The sequence below is a fragment of the Nothoprocta perdicaria genome, unplaced genomic scaffold (assembly GCF_003342845.1).
Source record: "Nothoprocta perdicaria isolate Ctin4 unplaced genomic scaffold, notPer1 scaffold_124, whole genome shotgun sequence".
Taxonomy (NCBI): domain Eukaryota; kingdom Metazoa; phylum Chordata; class Aves; order Tinamiformes; family Tinamidae; genus Nothoprocta; species Nothoprocta perdicaria.
This window is the reverse complement of record NW_020454361.1, coordinates 655567-662584: the sequence shown is the minus strand read 5'-3', so window position 1 is coordinate 662584 and position 7018 is coordinate 655567. Positions and strand designations below refer to the sequence as shown.

Below are 7018 nucleotides of genomic sequence, written 5' to 3'. Positions count from 1 at the left end.
GGTTCCTGCGCTCACAGCGGCGCAGCCAATAGGAGGGCGCCTTGCATCGCCGTGCACCGCGCTGCCGCTTGTTAGGCGCGCCGCCATTCGCCGCGGCCCCGGCCCCTGCTACGTGCCCTCAGATAACCCTCCCGCGCCCCCCGCAACAGGCGCAGGCGGCACGGGGCGCCCCCGCGGCGGCGGGAGGGGGGCAGGCGGGGCAGGGGGATGGCGACCACCCCCCTCCCCGCCCTGACCGGCTCCCCTCGGCACTGGCGGCTCCCCCACGGCCGACACCGGCCCCGTTACCACAAGCACTACACGCGCCCCCCGGCCCGATCCGCCAGCGCGGCCCAGCGGGCGCTGCCCGGCGCGGGACGGTGCGAGCGGGAGGGTTAACGTTTCAGGGGAGGGCTGAGGGGGCCCGCGGCGCTCACCAGGTCCTCGAAGCTCCTGCGATGCTCCTTGCCCTGCCAGTCCAGGCGCCGCGGGATCAGCTGCGGGAGGCGACGGGGAGGAGGAACCGGGCGGGGGGGGGGGGGGGGGGGGGGGGCGGTTGGGGACAGCGGTCAGACCCCGGCCGGAGCCCGCGAGCAACGAGCCCTCCTCGAGGGGCGACGGGACGGGACAGGCACCTCTCCCCCCCGGCAATGACACGTCCCCCCGGGGCAGCCCTGGGCCGGGGGTCYCTTCCTCCCCCCGCGGGGGCTCCGGGATGGGCTGGGTTAGACGGGGCAGGGCCACCCCCCGCTCCCCAAACCGCCCCCCTCTCCCCGCAGGCGCCGTCCACCCCCCCCACCCCGGCCGCCCAGGGCTCCCCGCGGCCCCGCTCGGGTGTCCGCGCAGCCCCGCGCCGGCGGCCGCCCTACCTGGTGCTCCTCGAGCTCCTCCACGAGCACCTGCGGAGAGAGGCGCAGCGCGCGCGCACACAAAGGACGTGAGCCCCGCGGCCGCCGCCCGCTCCCGCCGCCGCCCCCCGCCCCGGCCCCCCGCCCGGGCCCCGGCTTCACCTGCGCGGATCTCTTGCACGGTCCGGACTGCAGGAACCGGGCGATCAGGTAGTAGAGCTCTGCGGGGAGGGCGGCGGGCAGAGGGGGACACGGTTACCTCAGCGCGCGGAGGGGACGGGGGGCGGTCGGGGGGGGGGGTGTCGGCGAGGGAGGGGGGCAGCCCCCGCCGCCGGCCATACCCACCGGCTTCGAGCTGGCTCGGGGCGGCCGCTGTCGCCATCCTCCTCCTCGGGAGGCCCGCGGGGGAGGGCGGAGGTGGCGGCTGTCGCCGCGGGGCGAAGGCGCCCTCAGTGCGGCCGAGCCCCCCGTGGGGAGCCGCGGTGCGTGTGCGCGGCGCTGGCCCCGCTCCGCCGCCCGCCCGGCTTCATGGTGGCATCGCCGGTCGCCCCATAGATATCCCGGCCCGAGCGGCAGGAGCGCAGCCGGGTTGCAGCGCGCGCCGCCCGCCGCGCGGGGGCGATGCGCGCGAGAGCGCCGCGGGGGAAGCGCCGCCGCGGGAAGGAAGCGCCGCGGCGGAAGGAAGCGGGGCCCGAGCGCTGAGGGCGGCGCGGGGGCGACGCCGCCGCTTCCGGCCGCCGCCWCGGTGGCGCCGCGGCCGCCCCGGCGGGCGCTTCCCGCCGCGCCGCCATTACGCGAGCCCGGCGGCCGCGGCCCCTCAGGGCAGTCCCGGGCGGAAATAAAAATGGGAGTTTGTGCTGCTTTTCTCAAACTATTACAATCTGCGCGCTCATTTGAGGGAAATATGACCGGAATCCCTAAGTCTGCGGCAAAACAAAACCAAATCACCTCAAGTTCTGTTTCCTGAAAGCAGGCAGGCAGCTAGGCCGGGTTTASAGATCTGTCAACATCCCTTAAAAAAGGCCTAAGCCTAAGAGGTCAGGGCAAGTGCACGCAGTTTTATTAAGGACAGTCTATTTATGGTAATACAMCCAACGTTTCAGGTGAGAAAAACAAAGAAAAAGCACATTCACAAGTTCTGTCTGTGAAACTGCTTGGTCAGAAAAAGAATATTTTTGGTATCCTGCCAGTGTGGGTAAAGCTGGTGGAGGCAGAATGACACAGCGTGGAGACAAGGCATTTGCCTGTAAGTGTCYTCCTGCGTAGGGGTCCGAAGCAGCTACATGGCACCTGGAGGTAGCTGGGAGCGTTGGGGTGCCYGTTTTTTATCAGTGCAAGTGAAAGTGGTACCCCAAAGGCCCCCAAATGTAGGACATGGGGTGGCTGTAGCAGCCAAATTACATCCCAGTGTCCAGGAAATAAAAATCGTGATTAATCATTAAAATATGATTCACCCTTCAAAGAGAAGGGTACAACATCAATCACAGGGATGCTCTTAAGGGTAACACGTAATTTTTCCTGTAGGAAGCGTGTTGTTGGAGCATGGGAAATTTATTTTACTTTAGCAATGCTAAAACATATTAAGTGAGTTGACAGAGTTCTTTATATTTTGCCACCATAAATATCTGGCACTCTGTTAGAATTTCTTGARCAGTGCTCTGAGAGTTGGCCTTGGCAGCGTATCAGTTCCTGTCATAACTGGAAAATAAAGCAAGGCAACTCATCTTCATGCTTTGAATACCAAAAGCTGAATCATAGTGAACKGATGCCATTGAAACATTAAGAATAGGCTCATTTTTTTTTAGCATAGCTTTATAGCTTGTAAGCATAACTAGACGTTTTGTGCATCTTCAGAGTTTTTCCTGCTCTTACTGTCAGGATATTAGTCCTTGCTGCTGTCTTCTGGTTTCAGCACACCAAGACCAGGTCTCATTAGCTCTCTTGGGCAGGAGTCAGATATATGACATTCAGTTGATCTGCAGAATTYACCTATATTTTGGTATAGATGGAGAAGAAATGTGTTTGTGGCAGGAGCTTGAATTTGCTGGCTGCGATATCTCACTTCATCTTTGCCCTCTCAGGTTCTTGCTCTGCTAATAAAAGAGTTTAAATAACCAAATCCAGCTTAAATAACCCAAAATGCTGCCTTTCCAGAGTTGCACAGGAGCCTTTGAKGTTACAATATTGGCACTTCCTGTGAGAGATCAAATGCAAAATTAAAGTCCTGAAAACAAATTACCAGTTAGTAAAAGAGTGTTGTGATATCTTTATCTGCAGAGAGATAATATTCCTCCCTCCTTTTCCACTGATAGTTGCAAGCTCATCTTTTTATGCATACCAGGAACACAAATGAAAAAAAAAATAGATAATATGTTATGAAATGGCTTGAAAAGTATGTGTCAGTCTTCCTGAGATAAATATGATTCTGTGTCAGGTGGAAATGCCACACCATAAATATTATATAGCATCATATCTTGGCATGGTCCCGTGGTAGCTGTTACCTGATATATTTCTTCTTAATACGACATGTTTCCTTGGCACCTCTTGGTTGGTGCCTTCTTGTATGTCTCTGGTCCCGGCTGGCTGGTGTGTGAGCTTGAAGGTGGCTCCGGGGCAGCCTTTGCCACCACAATAGGCAGGACTTTTTTTCAGGGCCTATGTTTACTTTCTACCCCTTGCTTTGTTCTCCCCCAAGGTTCCTCTAAGGACTGGGATGGATTCAGCTCCGGCTTCCCCAGGGTTCTCCCACCAGGAGTGATCACCTCTGGTGAGTAATGCCCATCTGCACCTTTAACTGTGATTGCCCAGGAGTTGGTTTCCACTCTGCACTGCAGCCTCTCGCAGATCTTCCTTGCAGCTCCGTGACTCATCTCTTTCTGGATCCTCTGCATCCAAGAAGCAGCATTTGGGGAATGATAGTAAATCTTGTGAAAGCAAGATTTGATGTTAGTGCTTACTCATATCTCTTCAAAGCAGAGTTCTGTACATAAATGCTAACGGAGGCAGTGGCAATGAGTAGTGAAGCAAAGCATATTAAGTGACATGGTAATCTTTGCTAGTGAACAGTAGAGCTATTCAAAAGCTGAAATGCTTTAAGGAAGAAGCTGGATTGTAAAAGATCCTTTCCATACTTGCATTAAAAAAAATAAATAAATAATAATAAAAAAAAAGCTTTTGAGAGTGGGAATCTTTAGAAAAAAATCATTTTATTTATACCTCTTGTGAATATTTGTGTCTTCCCGTACCTTAGCTCTGAAAGCTGTGAGGCCTACCTCATGTCCCTGTCTTTCTTTTTCTGCACAGTATTTAATGGGKTTTTTTTTGCATTCAGATTTGATTATTCTCTCTTGCCTACGCATTCAGACATTTAGCCACAAGTAGGACCGGTCACATTGTGCCATGGCCAAACATATCTCYATGGGATGCTGAGTACTGCTTGCTTTTTCTCCCTACATACTGACATCCTTTGCCTCTGATGATACACATGGTTCCTCCACACAATATCTCTCTATAAAAGCTGCTCCAGGTAAAAACCTGCGAGAGGAAAAAAAAGCCCTCGGAAAATATTTGTGCCATGGCACAATTTACTAATTTAAATTGTTTTAAGAAAGRCCCTGGTGATTAACCCAGTATTCCTTATCTGTCTGCCAAACTCTGACAACTCCCTCTGGTTCTGACAACTCCCTCCAGTAATACTCAAATACCCACCTCCCCCACCACTTAGTTCCCTGCAAGCCTCTCTAAGGCACTAAGTGCAGGCACTTAGCACTAAGGCATTTGGCAGCTTTTAGCCTCTTTCTGATGTACCCAGGGCTTCAGCAGTGCTTCCATTCAGGGACCTTTTCATCCAGCAATTGTTAGTGGTCTCTACCTCTTCTGTGAGCTGGTGGATCACCAAGTGCTCTACTCTRGAGTATACAGTGGAAGTTAAAGGCCATAAAAGACATATTTAAACCATGGAAGTTCATGCATTTTCAGTTTCCTYAGCTGTGTGCGGAAACAAACACCTCAAAAATCAGAAAAGAAGTGGAGTGACACAAGTTCTCTACCATAAAAACAAAGCAACAAAAATGGCTAGAGCCAGAAGGCTGCCATAGAACATGGGAAAACAGGACAAGGGGAGAGGAGTTGGAGAAAGCAGGGACAAGCAAAAGCGGCAGCCTGCAGAAAAAGAGGAAACGTCCTCTCTGTCCCCCTGGAATCTGCTGTGTGAGCAGCCAACAGGAAGATGGTGTTAGAGGCACATCTGTTTCCAACCGCCCTTCTTGGCAGCATTGCAGACCGTGGCATTCAACAACTGCACTCTGATCCATGGAGCTTCTTCAGCTCCCCTCCGCCTCACTGTGTTTTATCCTTCCAATGTGCTTAGGTACCCAGTTGCAGTATTTTTTCACGAGGAGTCATTGCAGTCAGGCAGGTGACTCAGTGCTCCCCTGGCAAAGCAGGAAGCTCGCTCAGTGGAGAGGTTTGGGCTTGGAGGAAGCAGAGCTTGCTAAAGGTAACAGATTCTTTCACACTCGCAAAGAGCTACTTCTGCAGAAACCAGGCTCTGTTCTGAGTAGGCTGGTGGATAGTGGTGGTGTTGGACAGCACGGAGAAGTGTGAATGAGAGTTTAGACTGATTTAATGTGGTTTATAGCCAGGAGGCTACTGTTTCACTTAAACACAGATCCAAGGATCCTTACCAAATTCAATAAATGGTTCAGAATTTTCTGTGCACTAAATAAAAGCAGAATTTGTTAATTTGTTTCATCCAAATGTTTTTTCTTTTTTTTTTTTTTAAGAGATAAGTAGCACTAAAGATCCTGAAGTGCTAAATGTTTTTACTTCAAGATGGTGAATCTWGCCCTCTCTACTAGAAGAAATAAAATGCAGTATATCAAATGCAGTAACTGCAGATTAAATTTTGATAGCTCATTTATTGCAAGTAAAGATATGATGCAAAATAATTAACAAAATGGTCAAGGTCGTGAGTTTTGATGAGTTCTGCATGTAGATCAGTATCCTGTCTCATGGGAGAAATCTAGGAATTCTCCCACTCATTTGCGTTTTATCCCTTTAAACACCCGTTAAATAATAAAGAAATAGCGGCTAGATATTATACAAGATCTGGTCTAGGTTTTCGCTATTTTTAAATTTTTAATACAATTGAATTTCAGTGCTGCATGGTAGCAATCTTTCCTCTAGATGGTGCCCCATTACCAAGAGTGCCCTGCAATATTATCCCATGCGAAAGGCTGTTGAGGAACAGGCAGGACGGAGCTCTCCTTTGTTTCCAAATTCTCTCTCGGTAGTTCATCTAAGTTCACGGATTACTTGCTTTGTGTGATGTTAATGCAGTGTTTCCTCCGTTGCAAGTCTGGAAATCCGTTCACTGGGACATAAACTGCCACCTGTTTGGAATAGTATCATCTGTTACTCAGTGGACTGATCCATATCTCATATTTCTTATGGCAGCCATTAGCTGTGGTAGCTGCTGATCTGCTGCGCGGTCGGCGCGTCGCTCCTGCCATCACACTGACTTTTATTTGCATAGTTCTCATAATGCACTCTCTAAATTTTACAGAAATGTTTATGTATGAGCTTATTTTACATACAAAGAAATGGAAATGTTCAAATATGGATGAAATGCATATTAAAAAAAAAGCAATGGTAATTTGTGTACCTATACACTCATAGGTCTGTGAATGGAACGATCAGGTAAATAATGTTACTATTCCAGTAAAATCTATCACAACATATCCCGAATCTCAACATTATGCCWGAAATGGTGTGCAAGTCATCAAGTTCCCTAAGCAGGAAAATCAATAATAGTTGTAAGAGGCAGAGCAGTTTTCATTGCAATTGCACTCGTCGGCATCTGTGTCCAGGGGCCCGATTCTGCTCATGTCTCCTGAATCATCCGGCGCCTCTGTGCTTGGAGGGAGCCTCCATGTGCAACATTCCCTGCTTGTGCAGGGAATTCCCCCTCATGCAAACTGCTTCATTCTCAGTTCCCATACTGGGGCTTTAACGAGGCACCGAAGGGATCGCTCCCCTAGAAATAATACCTGGTATTTGCTGGCTGAGCTGATTCAAAAACTTCTAGTCTTAACTACAGTTTTTCAGGGGAGTTTTATTTTTCTGTAGGGCCCAATCCTGCATTTCCAACTTGCCAAAACTCCCAGGAGCAGGGAATATCCCACAGCTTC

The 7018-nt window shown here is 51.0% G+C and overlaps 1 protein-coding gene across 1 annotated transcript in view; it reads right to left on the bottom strand.

Moving 5' to 3' along the window:
* Nucleotides 1-1203, bottom strand: part of BRWD3 (bromodomain and WD repeat domain containing 3) — a 47980-nt gene extending 46777 nt beyond the window's left edge. Inside the window, exons 1-4 of the mRNA XM_026033213.1 lie at nucleotides 1173-1203; nucleotides 990-1048; nucleotides 849-878; nucleotides 417-476 (exon numbers count right to left, since the gene is read on the bottom strand). The gene's annotated coding sequence lies outside the window, so the exon portion shown is untranslated. The remainder of the gene's footprint in view (nucleotides 1-416; nucleotides 477-848; nucleotides 879-989; nucleotides 1049-1172) is intronic.
* Nucleotides 1204-7018: the final 5815 nt, after the last annotated feature.